At 38.6% G+C, this 21,999-nt stretch overlaps 1 protein-coding gene across 6 annotated transcripts in view; it reads left to right on the top strand.

Moving 5' to 3' along the window:
* The window catches only part of SCN1A (sodium voltage-gated channel alpha subunit 1), a 127,903-nt gene that overhangs the window by 16,631 nt on the left and 89,273 nt on the right, over positions 1–21,999 (top strand). For 4 of the 6 annotated variants that reach the window (XM_040971667.1, XM_040971668.1, XM_040971664.1 and 1 more), the window contains exon 1: positions 3,539–3,789. The exons of the other annotated variants lie outside the window; for them this stretch is intronic. The gene's annotated coding sequence lies outside the window, so the exon portion shown is untranslated. Of the gene's footprint in view, positions 1–3,538; positions 3,790–21,999 lie in introns of those variants that run through there. 6 annotated transcript variants of the gene reach the window in all.

The following is a 21,999-nucleotide window of genomic DNA, read 5'->3' as shown; positions in this document are numbered from 1 at the left end:
TACGCGCTGGGATCCCATGTGGGCACTGATTCTAGTCCCAGTGGCCCTGCTTCCCATCCAGCTCCCAGCTTGTGGCCTGGGAAAGCAGTCAAAAATGACCCAAAGCCTTGAGACCCTGTACCCACATGGGAGACCCGGAGAAGGCTCCTGGCTTCAGATCGGCTCAGCTCCAGCTGTCGCAGCCACTTGGGGGGTGAATCATCAGATTGAAGATCATCCTCTCTGTCCTTTCTCCTCTCTGCATATCTGACTTTCTAATGAAAATAAAATACATCTTTAAAAAAATCCTGTTCAGTAGACCAGTTATTGTTTAAACTTGTTGAAAGCAAGTTGACTCTTGTTCTAAACAAGAATTCTCAATTGCCTTTTAAAATGAATTTGCATGATCTCAGGTACTTTCTATATTCACTTCAGGGCCCAGCGCAGTAGCCTAGGCTACTAGTATTGTGGCTCTGTATCTCAGTTTGCTGTTATAAAAAACAGAGACAATATGGGCCTAATGCAGTAGCCTAGCAGCTAGAGCCCTGGCCTTGCACACACTAGGATCCTATATGGGTGCTGATTCTAATCCCGGCTGCTCCACTTCCCATCCAGCTCCTTGCTCGTGGCCTGGGAAAGCAGTCAAGGAGAGCCCAAGAGCTTGGGTTCCGGCACCCACATGGGAGACCCAGAAGAAACTCCTGGCTCATGGCTTCAGACTGGCTCAGCACTGGCTGTTGCAGCTTCTTGGGGTATGACCCAACAAATGGAAGCTCTTTCTGCAACTCCTTCTCTCCACATATCTGCCTTTCCAATTAAAAAAAAAATCTTTAAAAAAGAAAAGGACAAATCAAATTTCAAGTGAAGTATTCATTCCTTCTTGATGGCTGGAAAACAGTTTCCATGTCTAAAATTGTGGGTGCTAAATGTTTGGGTTGGACCAAGACATTTGTGGTAAATCAGTGCATTTCCAGAACCATTATTAGAAAATTGACATCTACAAAAAAACAGGATCATGATGTAGTAATCTACTGTTACTGTGGAATACAATCAGTGTTGTAAGTTTCATTTTTCAAGAACAGAGGCAGGAAGCCAGGATTTGAATTCAGTTAATCATGCAATCATCCTTTGTTTTGTGTTCCAATCCTGGCTCTGAAATGAGCAGTCTCAGTTGGAGTTATTCATCACGGTCAGAAGGTCTGCTTCCATTCAGGCCTTGTGTAGTATCACACCAGTACAGTGTGGCACTGATCTTTTCCATGCCCTAAGCTGACTAATGTGTCCCTTTAATAAAGCATCGAAATTAAAGCTTCGAATCTCAAAAAGATGGACATTTTTTTAAATGATCATAATAAAAATAATCTTTTATGCAAAATAGTAAATATTCAGGTATTAATTCCATTAATTTTTTAGCCCTCTGATGTTGAGATAACTGTTCTTTTCTGGAACATGCTCCGTATTCTAATTTCAACAAGAAAATCTTGTGAGTCTGAAAACTATCCGACAAATAGTTCTGACAAAACTTTTTTCACCTGAGTGACACTGCTCCCTCCAAAATGCCCAAGATCTAGTGATGCTGCACTACAAATTCTCTTTTCTCTTTGATACTGAACTGCTAGCCACCAAGTGATAAAGCTAGGATGGAGCACAGACAGTGCCATAGAAGGATAAAGGACATCTGCTGCTTTCATGTTCAGAATTATAACAGAAAAGGTACGCCCGAAGCCCTAGGGCTGGGTCCACAAGGTGTGCATTCACAGATGGGAGAAGTACTTCCCTACAGTAAATGCCCAATAAATTCATTCCATCTTCTGAGAAGAGATTACGTAAGACCTCATGGATTGGTTCATTATAACGGTTCGGGAAGAATGAATGGATATCTCATTCTTTGAAGGTAGAAACAGCTCATTGAGAAAGAGACAAAATTATATCTTAATAAATTAGGCTACCATCCAAAGATAAATAGAATGCAGAGCTAGTTCCACAGGGAATTTATGATCTGGAAGATGAATAAAATGTGTCCACAAAACTCTTAGCACCAACTTAAATGGGGCAGCTGCAATAATGGTATAAGGCAGTACAGATCATCTCTTGTTTTCATTTTTCTTTTCCTCAAATATTAACACATAATTTTAAGATATTCTAATTTCATAAAACAGCTCATATTTTACATTTTTTTGTAAAAACAAAGGAATATTTAGAATTGCCGAAGTTGTTAAGGTATTCCAGTTCTGAAGAATGACATGTCTGTTTATAGAAGGATGAAACTTTTAGTTGCAAGCAAGACATGGTCATTTTTTTTCAAATTCTGAAAGAAAACAGCCATTAATTCTCATAATCAATGCCTTCAGCCAAAAAAGTGACTATATTTCATTGAAGAAAACAGAAAATGTTTCTATCATTACAAAAGCAAACAGATTCTGCCTGCTGTCAAGTAACACAGAGAGAACAGAATGAAAAAAAAAAATCTTGACCTAGGCATATAGAACACCGGTGGGCTTTGCAATGTCCAGATGAGTGGAAGGTAGTGCCATTAGTAAATGATAACGCACCTGCAATGACTGCTACCAATAAGTGTGATCAGTGGTCAAGGGACAACAGCCAGGGTCAAACATTTACTGCAAACGAATAATCTGCACACAGCTAATTCTGAATTTATGCATGACCAAATGTTAAGACTGATTCCGTGTAAGTATGACACGGTATGTTTTAAAGTATAACATGGAAAGTGCTATTTAATTTCATAGTTATAAATAGTTCCGCATGAATTCACTATTGCTTTAGAAAAAAATTTTGATCTATATGACTTTCCTACTTTTATCAATAAATAACACTGAATTGGATTCACATATGAAAAAGAGTAAGACCATAGAAAGAAAGACTAGAAAGATTTTTTTGCTTCACCTCTAATTACATAGAAAGATTTGAAAATGTAAATTTCCATAGAAGAATACACTGGCTTACTTGAAAGCATATGTTGAAAGCATTGAAGTAAAAACTACTTGTTTTCACACTTTGGGTATTCATCCTAACACAAACTTGCTACTTAAAGAACCTATTATTACAACTCAGTGTTAAAAATGAAGGATAGATGCAAGTTCACCCTCAGAGTAAAGCCATAGTTCTTTTATTAAAGGCACCTAATATTTCTGTTGGCGTGAAAATATAATGTTTCTGCATGAACTGTAAAATATGTAAAGTACCAATAACTCATAATAAAAATGAAGTAATATTTTTAAGCAAAAATAGCACTGAAGTTGCTGATATATTTGAAAGTAGTTGCAGTTAGTTTTAAGCTTTTTGGCATCTTGAAGCTATGGGGTGTGTGGAAGAATAGAGAGATTGGGGAATGAAGGGAAAGACAAGATAAAGCCACAGTCAAGGGAAAGAAGAGGTTGAATGAGGAAAGAGGTTGACAAAGACAAATGCAGATGATCAAAGAATTTATTCTTGGCCACTAGATGGCGGTGTAACGTAAGGTGCTGTTCCCCCCCCCCCCCTTTTTTTTTTCCTCTCTCTCCCTCTCTCTCTCTCTCCAAACAAGCTATTTGCTGATTTGTATTAGGTACCATAGAATGAGGCGAGGATGAAGCTGAGAGGATACTGCAGAGGTCTCTGGTGCATGTGTGCATGTGTGCGTGTGTGTCTACCCGTGCGTGTGTGCTCTGCTCCAGTGAGACTGCAGCCCTTGTAAATACTTGGTCTCCTTTTGCAAAAAGGAATCGGAGTAATTGCACTGGAGGCACGTTATCACCTCGTCTTTGGGAGATGCTGTTCCTCACTGCAGATGGGTAATTCTCCTTTTATCAGGTAAGACATCTAATTGTTTCATCATGATTTTTAGGTTCATTTATTTCTGTTATTTCTGTGGAATGAGGGTCTGTGGAAATACAGTTTGAGTAGGACAGGAAGTCTATTTTTGTAAGTGAATTGGAACCAACTATCCCCCTCCTCCCTCTTTTCTCCTCCCCTCCCCTCCCCCCCTCCTCTCTCCACCTTACACGAGCTGAAATCAGGTTTGTTTTGCAGTTCAGCATTTTGATATGAGATGGGTTTCTTTGGCCTGAAAGAACTTGGAAGGTGGCCAGTTCTTGGCTTTGCTTGCTTGCATCCTGTTTAAAGTCCACTTTTGAAGCCCCCTTCTTCACTGGTGCTTGCAACTGGACTAGCTGCTGGTGAATAGAGGTCATCTTGTTCCCAAGGATAGAACAAAAATTAGATCTCAGTTTTAACTCCACAGGAAGGAGAAGGCATCCCGACTATACTGGAGCCTAGCACTGCAGGGGTGTTCGGCATCCTTGGGCAGAGGCTAAGCATTGGAGAAGAAATACCTCCTGCCTTGGGGGAGGGAGAGGCACTGATTTTTTTTTCTCCCTAATTCCTATTGAACCACACTAACAAAGGGGTTTGATAGACATGATAATGAGTCCCCCTTTCCATGCAATGCCAAACAGGACAAAGACGGGCTTACTTTTAAATAGACAAAGGTCACAGTCGAAGTGATACTGCAGATGCTGCTTATTAACCAGAAGGACCTGTCTTGCTTTTCTGAACCATTCAAGAAATATCTCTGGGGTGGACAGGAGGGTTATCCAAATGTCTTTGTGGACACAAGTTTCTTCCCTCCTACCTGTTTGAGATAAGTGTTTTAAGACCCTGCCCCCATCACATTAACTTATCATATTTATTTTGGTTCTCTTCTTTCCTTACCGGTGGCCATCACTCTGCCTAATATATCAGTCCAAATAGGTGGTAGGTGGGTGTTTTTTTTTTTACATGTCCAATGAAATGATGAAGTTAAGGCACAGCATGTTTCTGTCCTTATGTGCATGTGCCTCAATATTTCTGAGGTGCAGCTGCAAACTTGCCAAGTGATGTTGCTATCACACTTTTTTTTCCATGGATTTGCAGGCTTGCATGATGATATTTCTGGTGCACTAGTATAGTAACAGAACATGTTTCTCCAAAAACCACTTCAAATCATCCCAATGGGGTGATGCCAAATGGAAATAGGAAAATTCCATGCTGAGGCTGGTGGTTCCTGCTCTCCTTGCTCCAGCCCAGAGCAGGGGGTAGCTTACCTCTCTCATTTGCTGCAAGACCTGGCACGCCAGGGTGATGCAACTTGGATTTCTGCACGTCCGCCGTGCGGCTGACACTTTTCTTTCCCTGGGCTGTGCATTTCAGAAGCAGAATAACTGTGGTGAGAAACTCCTTGCAGGCTCTGCTTTGTGGCGGTGGCTGTCATAATGGCTCTTAAATGCTGCATCTCTTCCAGGAGGAGTGTTGCAGTTCAGGCCTCCCTCCACAGAGCTTCTTGAAGAGATTTTTAGATGGTGTCTATTTTGGGAACATAATGTGTAGACAGGAATGGATGGCCACAGAGATTTACGGGAAAACAATTTGGTGGAGAGGGTGATGTAGCATTATAAACCGCCACAACAGAGCCCAAGTAGCTGGTTATTTGGCAAGAACCTAGCAATGGGATTAGTTTTCATTAAACTTGTGGCAACTCATTTGTGTGGCTTTTTCTTCTCCTTCCTTCACAGTTGCTCGCTTTTCTTCAATATCTCTTAGGAGGCCTATACATCCTGAGTTAGCATACTGGTGAAAAATAACACATTGGATTTTTTAACCAATAATAATAGTATCCATTTACAGAGCTTTCCCTTGCTGGAAAGTTTGCTATCTGGAGACTCATTGATTGTGGCCATTTCCCTTTAAGACATGGCAGGGAGGGCTTGTCCATCTATTGCAGTTAGGAACAACTGGAGACCTAATTCGTTATAGAGCATCCAAGCAGCAACAACGGTCTGGCAACAAGGGCCTGCTTCACCAACCAGAGGGACCAGGGGCAAACATAAAAACTAGAGACTCACAGCACTGTATCTTCTTCAGTGACGAAATCTCAGTCAAGCATTTGGGGAGAAACCCTCTAGGTCCTTCTTTAGAGAACATTTTAGGGAGCCCAGAGATTCAGAGAGGGAAGATTGAGAAGACGGGAGATGCAGAAGCATGTTCTCTGGGTATTGACAAAAAAAGGAACAAGTAGGGCTTGCCTGGTGTTCCCTCTAGGAAGCCACAGCCAGAGCACGTCTCTGGGGATTATGCTGATGGGAGTTCGACACATGGGAAGCTCTCTTCCAAATGCAGCCTGGAGACCTGCGCAAGGACTGTTTTTCTTCCTGGGTAGTTGGACAGGCTAAACTCAATCCTTCTTTCCTGTACCTGCCAAAGATACTGTATCTCCCAGCTTGGAAGAGATGAGGGGAGGGGAGACAGGGAGAAAGGGAAAGAGGAAGAGAGAAAATCAGTGACAGGGGTCCTGTAGACTGACTGTCCTCAGATTGCACACGTCTTTGAAATTCTGACTAGTCGATTAAGAATGGTTTACATCTCAATTTAGAGTAAACTTGTATCTCAATTTACAGTAAGCTGGTTTAAGTCAGGGGAAGGCAATATATTTCTTCTTACTTTAATGGTCAGAAAAAAATTACATCAAATTTCCCCAAACTTCCCTAAACTCTGCTTTTCCAACTTTTTTCTTTGGCCTATTGTCTATCACTCTAGATCCTCACGTACTATTTTGATTAACAAAGACATACACAGCACTTAGCTCTGCCCTTTATTCCTGTGAGGTCAGTATGATTGTTAATTTTACAGACGAGGAAACCAAGCTGCCATGAAACACTTAACCTTGTCTGATGTCATGCTCTGAGAGCAATGGCAATGGCAGAACCTGGGACCTGCATGAGCTTCATGATTCCTTATCAACTATTCAGTGGAAGAGCTACAGCTTAGTCCGGATAGGAAGGACTCTGGTGTCTGCAGTCTAGACATGCCAGCCACAATTTATTACTTTCTTACATGTCAAAATTTCAAAAATGTTTGGTTTAAATGATTCTGTAGCTGGCTCAAACTACTCATTTTTTTTAAAGACTCATTTTTATTATTATTTTTTTATTGGAAAGGCGGATATACAGAGAGGAGAGACAGAGAGGAAGATCTTCCGTCCGATGATTCACTCCCCAAGTGAGCGCAATGGCCGATGCTATGCCAGGAGCCTCTTCCGGGTCTCCCAAGTGGGTGCAGGGTCCCAAACCTCTGGGCTGTCCTCGACTGCTTTCCCAGGCCACAGGCAGGGAGCTGGATGGCAAGTGGGGCTGCCAGGATTAGAACCGGCACCCATATGGGATCCTGGGGGTGCAAGGCGAGGACCTTAACCACTTGCGCCACTGCGCTGGGCCCCAAACTACTCATTTTTAAAAAGCGCCTTCCTATACTATTGCAGTGTTTATACCAGATGCCAGGATATGATGAACAAACAAAAGCCCAGCCCACATGGTGCTTTTGTTACATTGTTGGAGGTAGGTGGAAAGTGTGTAAATCCTTGTGTAAACACATTGTTTGAAGAAAACAGGTTAAGGAGACAGGATGAGAGGAGCATTCAGAAACAAGACAATTTTATGAAACCGACTGGAGGCAGAAAGTGTTGTTAAAACAGAAATTTAAATGAGAGATGAAGACTCTGTCATTGATATGAATAGAGAAGCATAATTGGGGCAGAGAGGAGAGACAAAAAGATCTTCCATCTGCTGTTTCACTTTGCAGAGGGCCACAATGGCCAGAGCTGAGCTCAGTCAAAGCCAGCACCCAGAAGCTTCTTCTTAAGGTCTCAAGGCTTTGGGTCATCCTCCACTGGCTTCCCAGGCCACAAGCAGGGAGCTGGATGGGAAGTGGGGCAGCCTGGATAGGAATCAGTACCCACATGGGATCCCAGTGCTTGCGAAGGGAGCCATCACGCTGGGCCCAGATTGATAGTTTTTCTGTTTAAGAAACATCTACTATATCGAACATGCTCTTTTGACTTTGCACAAACATTATCCATGTTCTTTATATAATCTATTGCTTGTCTGCTTTTGTTTTTACAAGGCAAACTATAGAGTCTGAGGTTGAGATGTGCCATTCAAACAAGGATGGTTGCTATCTTCGCCACCTTGCGCTGGGAGGCTTCCACAGCATGGTCCTTTCTTATGCTGCAGAGTGGAAGTCTGAGCGCGGTGTGGAGTAGTTTGCTTTCTTCTGTGGCCACTCTCTTTGGCCTGATGCTGTCCATTTTATCACTGTATCCGCATCGAGTCTTTCTTCTGTGTCCTTGAGTTCCTTTGGATTCAAAATCTCCTACACTTATAAGGCCATCCATCAGACTGTATGGGAGCCCACACTAAAGGAATCCTTTAAATTAATTATCTCTTTGAAAGTTTTGTTCCAAACATGAGGCTTTGTGTGTTAGGATTTCACAATAGCAATTTTGAGGACGATAACAACAGAATCTTAGAGTTGTCTGTAGCTGCACTTGTGATTTAAAGTAGTAAACAAAAAATGTATGTTAGTATATTGTTGACTAAATTGTTCTGGAACTAGGTCGCTATTCATATCCTCTTCACATTTATTAAATTAGTTGTTTGTGTGTGTGTTAATATGCTAACAAAGTCATTAATTAAGTCTGGCTTTAATGAAACATGATGGATAGCAACATGGGCAGAATCAAAATGGTAGTAACTTTGGGTACAATACTGTGCCCATAATGTAGCATATATCCCCTTGCTCTGTACAAATTACTGCAGTTACTTGTTTCAATCAGAAAACTGACAATGGAGGGGTAGGTGTAGGAAAAAGTAGGACTCATGGAGAATTTATCTGTAATAGAATCTCAAAATGATTAAATAAACAAGTGAATGTGAACCAAGTTAAGCATAAACACAATGTCTTGGGATTACATGCTGATCCAGAATTTTGAAGGAGCTGAAGCCTAGACTGAAAAAATGACAGGAGCAAAGAAATATGTGACAGTAAGGAATTGAAATATTGTCTTTTTAGGTTATCTTTATGGAGTTTCAAACAATCTGGAAACAAGTTCATCACATTGAAAAAAAATGGTTATAGGATTATCAAGGATGGCAAGAATAAACAAGAAGTATATACTATTGAGTCAGGGGTGGCAGGATGGCCCTCTGAAGGTAATTGTAAGGCTACAATGCATTTGCGAAGGTAAAGTTAGCTATGTTATGGGGGGGAGTTTTTGTGAAGAGGAATAGATTACGGATATGACTTAGAAAAAAACATCTAGGCTATTTTTAAACAATTATTATTAATTGAAATATTAGAGAAAATTGGATAAAGAAAAGAAAGCAGAGCTCAAGAGGTTTCAATTATATACCCAGAAGAGAGGGAAATTGGAAGAATTTTGCCACATAAATATTTCAAGCTTACAAATTCAGTGGATTTGAAAATCCTGGAAAGAGTTACTTTGAGTCTGGACAAATTCTACTACGCAGCAGTTTGCATATGACCCTGGAAGGTGAAATCCCATTAAAGAAGGCTACTGGTATTGTAGCTCTGTATCTCAGTCTGCTGTTACAAAAATCTGAGACAATATGGGCCTGGCACAGTAGTCTAGCAGTTAAAGTCCCCACCTTGCATGTTCCAGGATCCCATATGGGCCCCGCTTCCTATCCAGCTTCCTGCTTGTGGCCTGGGAAAGCAGTCAAGGACAGCCCAAAGTCTTGGGACTCTGTACCCACGTGGGAGACCTGGAAGAGGCTACAAGCTCCTGGCTTTGGATTGGCTCAGCTCTGGCTTTTGTGGCCACTTGGGGAGTGAATCAATGCACAGAAGATCTTCTTTTCTCTCTCCTCTTCTCTGTATATCTCACTTTCTGGTAAAAATAAAAATAAATCTTAAAAAACACAGACAATTGATAGTTTCCGATTCTAGAATGCCACAGTCTTAATGCATTCCGCACCATGGAATTTCAGGTTTAAATTTTAACTATCATCTTATCTCAAAGTACATTATTTCCTACAAAACCTACTTCTCACCTAAGAACAAAGCCCAAGAAGAGATGGTTCGTCCTGAGTAGTGGCAGTCTAGAGGTAGCAGCCTATAGACGTACCCAGCCATCACGCTCAGTGGTCACTGAGGCCGACCTGGTAGGACACAAGTAGGTGCACAAAGGGTGAATCTGTGGTGAAATTATTGAGCCACTAAGTTAGCCAACCCTGAAGTCTACACTTTCTTCAGTCTTTATCACTTTAATTCATTTTTAGAAAGTGTTTATTTACTTATTTGTTTGAAAGGTAGAGTTACAGGGGCTGCGGGAATTGCAGGAAAGGCAGAGAGAGAAGTATTCCACCGGCTGGCTCACTATCCCAGCATCTGCACAGGTCAGGGCTAGGCAAAGCCAAGCCAGGAGTTAGGAGTTTCACTGGGTGTTCCATGTAGGTTAGGGGCTCAAACTCTTGGGCCATCTTCTGCTTCCTTCCCAGGTGCATTAGCAGGCAGATGGATTGGAATGGAGCAACCAAGACTTGGACTGGCACCCATGTGGGATGATGGCACTCATGTGATTGTTTAATACGCAGCAGCACAGCATCAACCTCACTTTATGCCATTTTAAAGTTGAAAATCTTTTAATCAATGAAACAGTTGACTAATTTGCATATAAATTTAATGTTTATATGCTATCTAAAATCATGCAAAACCATAATAAACTTGTTATTCCATATTGTACCTGTGATTGGCACATTTACCAAATTCTTGCTCTGGTTAAAAAAATAAGAGGAAATGTTCAACCAATGTTGTTTTAGTTATGATAGTAATACTCATAGTTATTGATTCTTGGAGTAGAACAGTCAGGAGGTTGTTAAAGGAAAATATATATATATATTTCCCATTCTTTTTTTAAATTTAGTATTCACTAGTTTAACAAATATATATTGAGCTCCTGTTATATATAAGACAAGACACTAAAATGTGTACACTTAAATGTTTGGGTTTTAAGTAAATATAAGCCAGGTATTACTACTTTTTACAATAGAAATTTGGATGTTAAATATTGGGCACTTTTCTTTTCCTATATCAACCATTTGCAAAAAGAAAAAAAAGGAATAAGATTTAGAATTCCAACTTAAATTATGGAATAAAGATTTCTGCTCTATTGTAATACACAGTATTACACAGAGTAATTAATAGGCATTCTAAGAAAAACATTATTCAAACAGAATGATGCTATGTGTCATCTTTTAAATTTACTTTTTTAATAAAGTTTTTATTTTACTTCAAACCAGAGTTCCAAAGAGAGAGAGAGAGAGAGAGAGAAAGAGACAAAGAGATAGAGAGAGAATCTTCCATCCACTCCAAATAGCCACAGTGACCAGAACTGGTCTGGTCTGATGCCAGGAGCCAGGAGCTTCTTCCAGGTCTCTCACATGGGTGCAGAGTTCCAATGCCTTGGACCATCCTCTACTACTTTCACAGGCTGTTAGCCGGAAGCTGGATTGGAAGTGGGACAGTCGGGACTCATGCAGGTTGTTCAAAGAATTAACTTGATAAGCTACAGTCCCAGCCAATTAAATTTACTTGTTATGCTTAACAATATTTCTGAAGTCCATATGTAGCCATATTTCAGTTCTTTTAATTTCCCAATAGGAGTCATTTGTGTGGACATACTACAATATGTTTATCTATTCACCTAATTTCCATTTTTTGGATTAATAATAATGCCATTGTGATCCTTCTTGTACATGTCGTAATTTGATATGCTTTCATATTATGGTTAGATATCTAGGGATAAAATTGGCACAGTGTATAAAAAATGTGTGTTTAACATTGCAAAAAAACTTTCAAAATATTTGCTTAAATGGCTATAAAATTTCTACCAGCAATATTTAAAAGCTCCAGGTTCTCTACAATCTTACCAACATTTGGTATTGTCTCGTTTTTTAAAAATTACATTCATTCCAGTATGTAATATGTATCCATTGGTGTTTCAACAGAGCATTTTTTTTGAGTATTCAAATTGATTTTTTATATACATATATACATATATCTATACACACATATATGTGTATATATATAGGTGCTGAAAATAATGCCTTAGCAATTGCACAATTTATAAATATTATATTCCTTTATGTAAATTGTCTTCACTTTCTTTATGCTAGCTTTCGAAGTGTAAATGATTTTTATGAAATACAGTTTATCAATTTTTCCTGGGATCATTTGTGGTGAGAAACCATTGTGTAATCTAAGGTCACTGAAGATTATTCTGAATATTTTTAGAAGAATAACATAATTGTAGCTCTTACATTTAAGTCAATCATCAGTTTTGAATTCTTGTATGAATGATGATAGTTTGCTCATGAAAATTGGATATAATCTAACATTTTCATTCAGGAATAAAAGTTAGGAATTCATTGACTAAAGTGTGGTTCATTCTATTTCCATTTAAGTGTTTGGTTTACTATTGAGTTACCCATAAAATGGTTTTGTTGGGATTCATTGTCTGGGGCCAGGATAAATCAAATAAAATAGATGGACAGTGTTTTCATAGATCATGTATATGGTGATTTTAAAATGTAACTATACATGTGAAAGTTTTAAGACTTATGAAGTCTACCATTTAAGAAATTGTTGTATTATTATGCAATTTTTTAAAAGATTAATTTTCATTGGAAAGTCAGATATACAGAGAGAAGGAGAGACAGTGAGAAAGATCTTCCATCGGATGATTCACTCCCCAAGTGAGCGCAACGGTCAATGCTATGCCGATCCAAAGCCAGGATCCAGGAACTTCTTCAGGTCTCCCACAAGGGTGCAGAGTCCCAAGGCTTTGGGCTGTCCTTGACTGCTTTCCCAGGTCACAAGCAGGGAGCTGGATGGGAAGTGGAGCTGCTGGGATTAGAACCGGTGCCCATATGGGATCCCGAAGCTTTCAAGGCGAGGACTTTAGCTGCTAGGCCATGCCGCTGGGCCCTAATTATGAGTTTTTCATTTCTATGGCATGAGTCTTTATTTATATTCAGCACTAGGTGTCAATTTGTTTCCAATTAAATTAATGTTCCTGTTCTTAACCTGTGGCATTTTGTGTAAAACTGCTACCTGGTCATGCTGACATCCTATGGGGTGCCAATTCAAGTCCTGTTTGTCCCACTTCTGGTGCAGCTCCCTGCTAATGCCTAGGACAGTGGCAGAGAATGGCTCAAGGGTTTGCGTACTTGCATCCATGTGACAGACCCAGAAGTTCCTGGCTCCTCACTTCAGATTGGCCCAGCTGTAGCCAGTGTAGGTATCTGGGGAGTGAAAGGAAGATCACAATGGATCCCCAGGCCAGGTGTAAGCAGAAGCCAGGACCTCGACCCAGGTTTCCCAAGTGGGTGGGAGCCCAAGTACTTGAGCCATTTTCACTGTTTTCCCCAGCTCACAACTAGGGAGTTGAATCAGAAGAGGAATGGCTGAGATTCCAACAGGTAATTGTAAGGAGTCCCTGGCAGCAGCTCAACTTGTTGTAGATACATTGTTTACCATATGACTTGAAATTTTAGTTCAAGAAGGGGGTTTTTCTTTTTTTTTTAATTGCCAATTATAGGATGAGTTGTTGTCTTACTACAATCTTTTAAAAATCTTTTAAAGGTTTATTTGCTTTTATTTGAAGGAAGAATTACAGAGAAAGAGATCTTCCATCCACTGGTTCACTACTAAAATGGCCACAATAACCAGAACTGAGCTGGTCTGAAGGCATGAGATTTTTCTAGGTCTTTCGCATTGGTGTACTTAGGTAGCAGAATGATGGACATATGACTGGCTGTGAAGCACTACACCACTGTAACAATATGGAAGAAAATCAGTAGGAGAGGGGAAAGGAAATCTGGAGCCTATGAAACTGTATCATGGAATAATAAAATGAATGAATTATTTAAAAAGTGAATCAACTAGAACTCAAACTAACACCCATATGAGATACTGGTGCTGCAAGCAGGGGGTTAGCCTGGTATGCATTGGCCGCAGCCTTGATTACAATCTTCTAAATGTGAAAATATTGATCATATTTTGATGTACACCCACTGGATAGGGTCAAGATATGCTAGAGAAAAGATGCAAACATCAAACCAGGAAAATAACATTCTTCTATGGCAAAAAAAATTCTAAAATATAAGATGCTATAAACTATTACCCTTATAACTTAATTGAGACTATTTAAGATGTCAGACACAAGCTGCAACACTAATTCATTCACACATTTGATTTCAGAATAACTGCTCTCCCACAAATAAATGCTTTTCTGTTACTTTTATTCCTGAGGAAGTACTCTCTGGGGACTATGATGTTAACTGTTTCCTTTCTTCCAAGCAGTGTTGTGCTTTACTACAAGCAACACCAAGATAAGAAAAAGTGGTCAATCCACTTGAAAGATGAATAAGCTTTTTATAAAGTCTGTTTAGCACGAAACATCAGTTAGTGATCCTACATATAACATGTGTCTTAAATCACTTGAATGGAGTTCTGAACAGGGTGAAATGTGGCATTTAAATCTACAAGAGAGGTGAGATTGAGAGCTGAAGACATTAAGAGAAGTGAGATGATGCAGCTCCTGACATGTGAAGGACTGTGTTTGAACCATCTCTTCTACAAAAACCTTCCAGTTCCGAAGACTCCACACTCCAGTCTTCTCAACTATTTTGATCCTTATCTTATTTACTTTTCTTTCCTTCCTATTAGACGTTGGTAATCCCTCTGCCAACAGACAATCTTATCCTTCTAGTGAGTCAAAACTCGAAAAGACAGCTGGTCACTTTCTTATTTCTCATTGCCCACTCACTTTTTAAGCCAACTACGATGACTACGGGGAACCATATTAGTAATTCAATGGGCTCTTTGTGTGTTATGCTGCTATAGTAGATGTTACTCACCATTACCTCTTGCTTAGTCTCTCTTCCATGATTTCTTCTCCTCTAGAATATGGGGTTACTTATTTTTGTTTTCTGTAATCATCTGAATTTTAATAAGAAAAACATACATTTCAATTATGCATACAGACACTACATGATACATTATTATTAACGTGAAGTTTCATCACCTTCCTTAGAAAGCTTTGGCAATCTGTTTTCACTTGTTTCTAATCCTTTTGTCATTATCCATAAACACACCAGTAAGATTAGCTGATTGGCTGAACTGAGATGTGTTTTAAGTCACTCATTCTTTCCTTCAGAAGATGTTTATAAGCATTGTGTCATGAGTAGAGCTAGATCCCCAGTATATATGATAGAATGGAAAGAACCTAAGGCTGGTGCCAGACAAATCAGTACTTGTCTCTCAACTCTGGCTGAACACAACATAATGCTGATTAGAGTGCCTTTTTCTTCTGTTTTCTCATCTATAGAATAGCAATAACGATATACAGCTGCAAATTATGTGATAAAGTCTGAAGTCATGTTGGTCAAATATATAATGCAACATTTGACACTGAAAAGACATTTTTATTAAACAGAATTCAGTGTTGGTACTTAAAAGCATTAGTAATTAAAAATATTAGTTTTGCTTTCCTCAATTGGACATAACCCTTTTCCATTGTCTTCCTGGTAATTTTTTTTTCATTTTGTAAAGCCTATCTAAGCTCTCTGCTACTCAGGAAGCTTCTGTTCACAGCATTACTACTCAATGATCTGTTCTGAAAAAACGTGATTGTGTCCTCTTCCAAGTTTCTCCTGTCTTAGATAACTTGCCATGGCACTTACATATTATTATAATCTGTTGATATTCAAATATCTCTCTCCTAGTATACTGTGTTGCTCCAAATATGTCCTGAAACCAACATTTTTGGAATTTGGTAAACAGATCAATAATTGTTTATTCTTTTTAAGTATTAAAAACTTGATTCACTGGTGAGGCAGGCATACACAGAGACAGAGTGAGTGAGAGTGTATGTTTGTATAAGTTCATTCCCTGATTTACTCCCGAATGCCCACGTGACTAGGACAGGAGCTGAAATTAAAACGTAGGTCTCCCAAGTGAGTGGGAGAAACCCATTTACTTACAGTATTAGTGCTATTTGTCAGGGTCTGCATTGGCAAGAATTTGGAGGCAGGATCTGATGCAGGAAATCAAATTCAGACACTCCACTTCGGAAGGCTGAGATCCTAATTACTAAGCTGAATACCTGATGCCATTAATAAACAATGTGTTTGTATATAAGGAATAAATAATACATATGTTATATACACTGATATATTATATACACTGATTTATATTTCTTGGAAAGGCAGATCAGATATATGGAGAGAAGAATACACAGAAAGATCTTCTACCTGCTGGTTCATTCCCCAAATGAACACAACAGCCAGATCACAGCTGATCCAAAGTCAAGAGCCAGGAGCCTCTTCTGGGTCTCCCATGTGGGTGCAGGGTCCCAGGGCATTGGGCCATCCTTTACACCTTTAGATTTAACATTAAGCCATTATGCTGGACCCTAATAATTTATTCTTCAAAGAAGTTGAAATAAATTTGTGTTGCAAAAATCTTGCATTATCCAGAGAGTAGACTCTCAAATTTACTGAAAGTTTATTTGTTGACTTTTTTTTTAACCCTTTTAAAAGATTTATTTAGTGGAAAGTCAGAGTTAGAGAGAGAGGGGAAGACACGCATAGAAAGAGAAAGATCTTTCATCTACTGGTTCACTCCACAGATGTCCACAATAATCAGGTTTGGCCAGGCTAGCGCCAGGAGCTTCTTCTGGGTTTCCTATGAGGGTGGCAAGGGCCTATGCCCTTGAGCAATCTTCAGCTGCTTTTCCCATGCCATTTTCATGGAGACTGATTGCAAGTGGAGCAACTGGAGCTCAAACCATTGCCCAAGTGGGATGCTAATGTCAAATGACAACATTACGCACTGTGCTACAATGCAAGACCCAATTTATTGCATTTTTCTACATCTCTTATACCTACATAATAATGAAGTAAAATGTATTTCTAATTGCTACATTGTCTAATTCTCCATGTACTTTGTGGAAAAATCTCTTAAGTTCTATAATTTCTAACTGCTAAATTTCATGGTTTTGTTTTTATTTGCTTTATTTTATCAGATGGTTTATACATTTTCTCCAGAGAAAGCTGTCATTCATTGCTCAAACTTCATATTAAGATTAGGTGTTGTAGCACAGTGAGCCAAGCTATTGCCTGAAAAAAGGCATTCATATAAGAGAACTGATATTTTTAGATTTGATTATTGTTTTAAGCCCTTGTCTATAAATCTGAGAAACTATGTTTTTTTTTCTATTTTCTATTTGTTATTTCTTTATTTAGTAGAAGGTTAAGCTTTTGATTATAAGGTAAATTGAAAGCATGTCGATAAGAAAGGAAACGGGTGAGAAAGTGGGGGAAAGGAAGAGAGAGTAGGGCAGGAATTATAATTATATTCTTAAATGATATAGATGAATTCCATTCTCTTTATGCAAATTTTTAAAATTTAAAAACCCACATTTATTTTGCTAATGCAAAAGATAATTTCTTAATACCAGCATTGCACAAACACATATGTGTACATATCTACATTCTCAAATCATATATATTTCTCATGACATACTGTAAATTAAATAAAGAAAAATTAATCGAAAACATGCAAATTGCACACAAATATTTCTGTAATGAAACCCATTTACCTACATATAATTTTCTGAACCTATATTTTTCTGGAACACAACCTCAAGGAAGAAGTAAATACAATGGTTTTTAGATATCTCAAATAAATCTTCCTATCTCTTGTTTCAAAATGAAGTATAGGGCCTAGCGCAGTGGCCTAGCCGCTAAAGTCCTCGCCTTGAAAGCACCGAAAACCCATATGGTCCCCAGTTCTAAACCCAGCAGCCCCACTTCCCATACAGCTCCCTGTTTGTGACCTGGGAAAGCAGTCCAGGATGGCCCAAAGCCTTGGGTTTCTGCACCTGAATGGAAGACCTGGAAGAGCTCCTGGCTCCTGGCTTTGGATTGGCTCAGCTCTGGCCATTGTGGTCACTTGGGGAGTGAATCATCGGATGGAAGATCTTCTTCTGTCTCCCCTCCTCTCTCTATGTATCTGCCTTTCCAATAAAAATACATCTTTTAAAAAATGAAGTATAAATATTAAATCTAAAATGTCTAATAGACTCCTATACGTTTCAGATTTCACGATCTTTTTATCAGATTATAAATACCAACTTAGAAAGAACAAATTAAAAGGGACTAGAATATGGGATGCAGATGCGGATTCCAAGAATCAGATATCCCTAAGAAGAAAAGAATTTAATGTTTCACTGTACATTTATAAGCTGTTAAATAAAATAGAAAAATTATGAAAATATTTTTAGATTTCCATCAATAAAGGGAAACACATAGAATGTTCCTCATTCTAGTAGTATGTGATATAAAAGGTAACTTGGAGATCAATATTTTCTTAAGAAAAGTGATTGGGCCTGGCATAATGGCCCACTAGCTAAAATCTTGTCTTTCATGACAGGGATCCCATGTGGGTGCAATTCATGTCCCTGTTGCTCTACCTCCCACCTAGCTCACTGCTTGTGGCCTGGGAAGGTTGTGGAGGATGGCCTAGAATCTTGGGACCCTGTGTTCTTGTGCGAGACCCAGAGCAGCTCTTGCCTCCTGGTTTCAGCTCAGCTCAGCTCTGGCTGCTGTGGCCACTTGGGAAGTAAACCAGCAGATGGAGGATTAGATCATGTGTAGTAGATGCAAATACACATAAATAAGGGTCCAGACCCCACTGTCCCCAAGCCAACTCATCAGTTAAGTTCTGCCGCTTGTCTGAACTCGGGAAGAAAAGAGAAGAACCAAATAGCCTGATCCAGCACAGACTGCTGGCCCACAAAACTGAGTTAACAAAAGGCCACTGAAACATAATTTCAGGAGCCCCTCTTAATTTCTGTAAATTCCTACACACACACACACACACAAGGATATAAATTTATATCCATCAAAAACTACAGTCACTGTAATGGAGCTGGTATTGTTACACAAGGAATCTCCCCATTCCAGATCTGACTACCTCTACTTCAGATTCAGCTTCCTCTTAGTGAAAACAGCAGATAAAGTCCCATGAACTTGGCTCCTTACCAACCACATGGAGGACCTTTAAGGAATTCCTGGGTCCCCACTTGGGATAGGTTCAGTGTTTGCTTTTGCAGACATTTAAGAAGCAAAGCAGGAGATGAAAACAAAAAAACTCTCAATCTCTCTCTTTGACTCACACTGCTGTTACTCTACATATCAAATAAATTTTAAAAAGGCATAGAAATATAATTAAAAATCATACACTATAATGTGAAATTGTGTTAGATCAATGTAAGTTCCTTCAATTTATTATTGAAAGGAAGTTTTGTTGGTCAACATAATCACAGATATCACTTATCTGTGCTTTTGCATAATTGAATGTGGACATGTGCTATTTCACCATTGATGCTCACATTTTGTTTCAGTTGAAAGAAGTTGATATTATATTATTGACTGCCAGTAATAATACACAAAGGATGTCCAAATGTCTTCTAAGAAATTGCTACTTGTTGGATGGAACTGTATATATAATTTAAAAAGAGATAATTGTGTGGATGTTTGTAAGCCATGAATTCACTATAAATTCAGACTTGAAGCAGATATTACAGATATGTGGAATTTAGAGTGAATATCAGATTAATTTTATATAAATGTTAGGGGAGTTTTTGAATGGTTCAGGATGGTTCTCAATGATTTAATAATAGATCTGCAAAATTTACTAATTTTAGCATATTGAGATCAATCCAAAGACTATGACCATGTAATAACTTCATTGATCTGGATATTGAGACTAAAAGTAAATGTTGAAGTGATATTTGTAGCTCTGAAAAATGTTGAAATATGAAACATAATCATTTGAAAACTGTAGAAAACAGCCTACAAAGGCAAGGGGAATTAGTGTTAAGACTGAGTCAAGGGAAGAGCATTTGTATTAGCAATTCAGATGCTATTGGAACATCCCATATCAGAGCTTCTAGCTTAAGGGCAGCCTCTAGGTCTCAATTTCCATTTCCTGCCAAAGCAAATCCCTGCAGGTAGTAGGTGATGAGTCAAGCAGTTACACTGTTACCATGAGAAACCTGTATAGGGTTTCCAGCTACCAGCTTTCACTTAAGCCAGTTCCAAATGTGGGGAACCATCTCTATCTGTCTATGTCTCTCTCTCTCTCTCTCTCTCTCTTTCTTTCTCTCTCCCTGTCTTTCTTTTGCTCCCTCCCTCCATCTCTCCTTTCCTCTCACCCTCCCTTTGTCTAATCTTTCCTTCCTCTCTCCTCCTCAAAATGCATGTGTGTGTGTCCTCTTGTAAGAAAAAAGGTTAATGTGAAGTATTTTTCAGTTAAGAATAAATTTTACAAATAACAGGAAGGCTGAGAGACTAATTAGTCATGAGTTGGATGAAATTAATAGGCTCTTATACTTAAAAGAAAATCTATAAATACATGTTTCTGATTAATAGCAGGAAGATTAGAAAATTGTAGGATTTTTTTTAATATGGAAAGATCAATTTTATCATTTCAAGTCTTGTTTGCAATGTATCAAACTGCTATTAAAAACACAGGCAAGTATTGTAACACTAAACAATGATATAAACTACTGAGTGAGTAGTTTATATCTAGCAAAAGGTCCCAGTTCCGCCTTCCCGCCAAAGCAGATCCGGAGAAACAGAAGGTGATGGCTAAAGTAGTTGGTTCCATGCCACCCACACAGGAGAACTGGACTGCATTCATGGCTCCAGCTGATCACAGTTACTTTGTTAAGGAAAATGTCAACAAACAAAAAAAAATCAGTCATAAATCCCCTACCATTATTGAATTAGATTGTTGACGCTAACTAGATTATTGAAATTGGGCCAGAAATTGGAAGTGAGTGAAAGAATAAACCAAAGTAATTATGTAAACTTTTATAAGTTCTTAAATGACTAAACTGTTTTTAGGCTAGAAAAGAGAAAATTAAAAGGAGATATAATAGCTATCTCCAATTGTGTACAAGTTTGTTAAATGGAGAGTATAAAATTAAATTTTTATCTCTGTAAAGATAAATCATGTGAAATGGGCATACACTGAAATAAGAGAGAGCTTCATTTGTTTTTTTTTAATTCTTATTTCAAAAAAACAAAAACCACCCAATCTGATCTGACTTGCAAAATCAAATACACTATAAAAGAATAATAAAGGTCAAACAAGCTAAAAGGAATGGTGAAGTAGATACTATCAAATATTTATTTATGTACTTGAAAGACACAGTAAAAACAATGGACAGAGAGAAAGATCTTCCATTCCATTTCAAATGACTTCCATTCGGTTCCTAAATTGCTGCAATAGCCAGATGTGGGCCAAGCTTCAGGTAGGAGCCATAAACTCCACTCAGGTCTCCCACATGGGAGTCAGGGACCCAATGACCATCTTCTACTGCCATACTACGTCCAATAGCAGCAAGCTGGTTTGAAAGTGGAGTATGTGAGACTCAAACTAGCATTCTGATCCCGGACGTCAGCTGTCCTAAGTTGTGGCTTAACCCACTTACCATACCCAAGCCCCAATGTTGACATATAGTAGCTTATTTGATTCTAGGTTTGGCTTCTTCACAGCTAAGGAGATTGGTGGATGGATACAGTGTTTTCAATAGACTACATGATAGACACAGTTAATAACTCAAGGAGAACAGACAGCAAATGTCTGATAGCTCTAAACCTTCTAGCATGTATAAATGCTCTTACGATTTTACAGTTACTTTCATGTTTGATTGGTTGGCTGGCATTAAGTATTGTGTTAAATTCCATTCAACCTCAGACTTGGCAACTGAAATATTAGAAGGTGTGATTGCTGTAAACTGTATAAAACTTTCTGGTATTTTGAAAGTATCCAGCTTATTTTTTATTTGACCCTCTTTTGAAACATCTAAAATAGTAGATATTTTTACACTAAGATTTTTTTTTACAACATTCAGGGTGTTATTTCTTTTTCCTGCCAAAAGATTATATGTATATTATATATAATATAATATATATAACTTTTTGTGGAAAATAAATTTCACTCAGTTTAATATCTTCACATAGTTTACTGTCAGCAATACTAAAACTTGTTCCATCAAAGAGATGTACTCTGGGTTCTAAATCAGTCATTTTTTTCCCACATTTTATTATTATT

This window comes from Ochotona curzoniae, unplaced genomic scaffold (genome assembly GCF_017591425.1).
Source record: "Ochotona curzoniae isolate NIBS_2020 unplaced genomic scaffold, NIBS_Ocur_1.0 contig_2210, whole genome shotgun sequence".
Classification (NCBI taxonomy): domain Eukaryota; kingdom Metazoa; phylum Chordata; class Mammalia; order Lagomorpha; family Ochotonidae; genus Ochotona; species Ochotona curzoniae.
The sequence above is the reverse complement of the archived record's forward strand: the minus strand, read 5'-3'. Positions and strand labels throughout refer to the sequence as shown.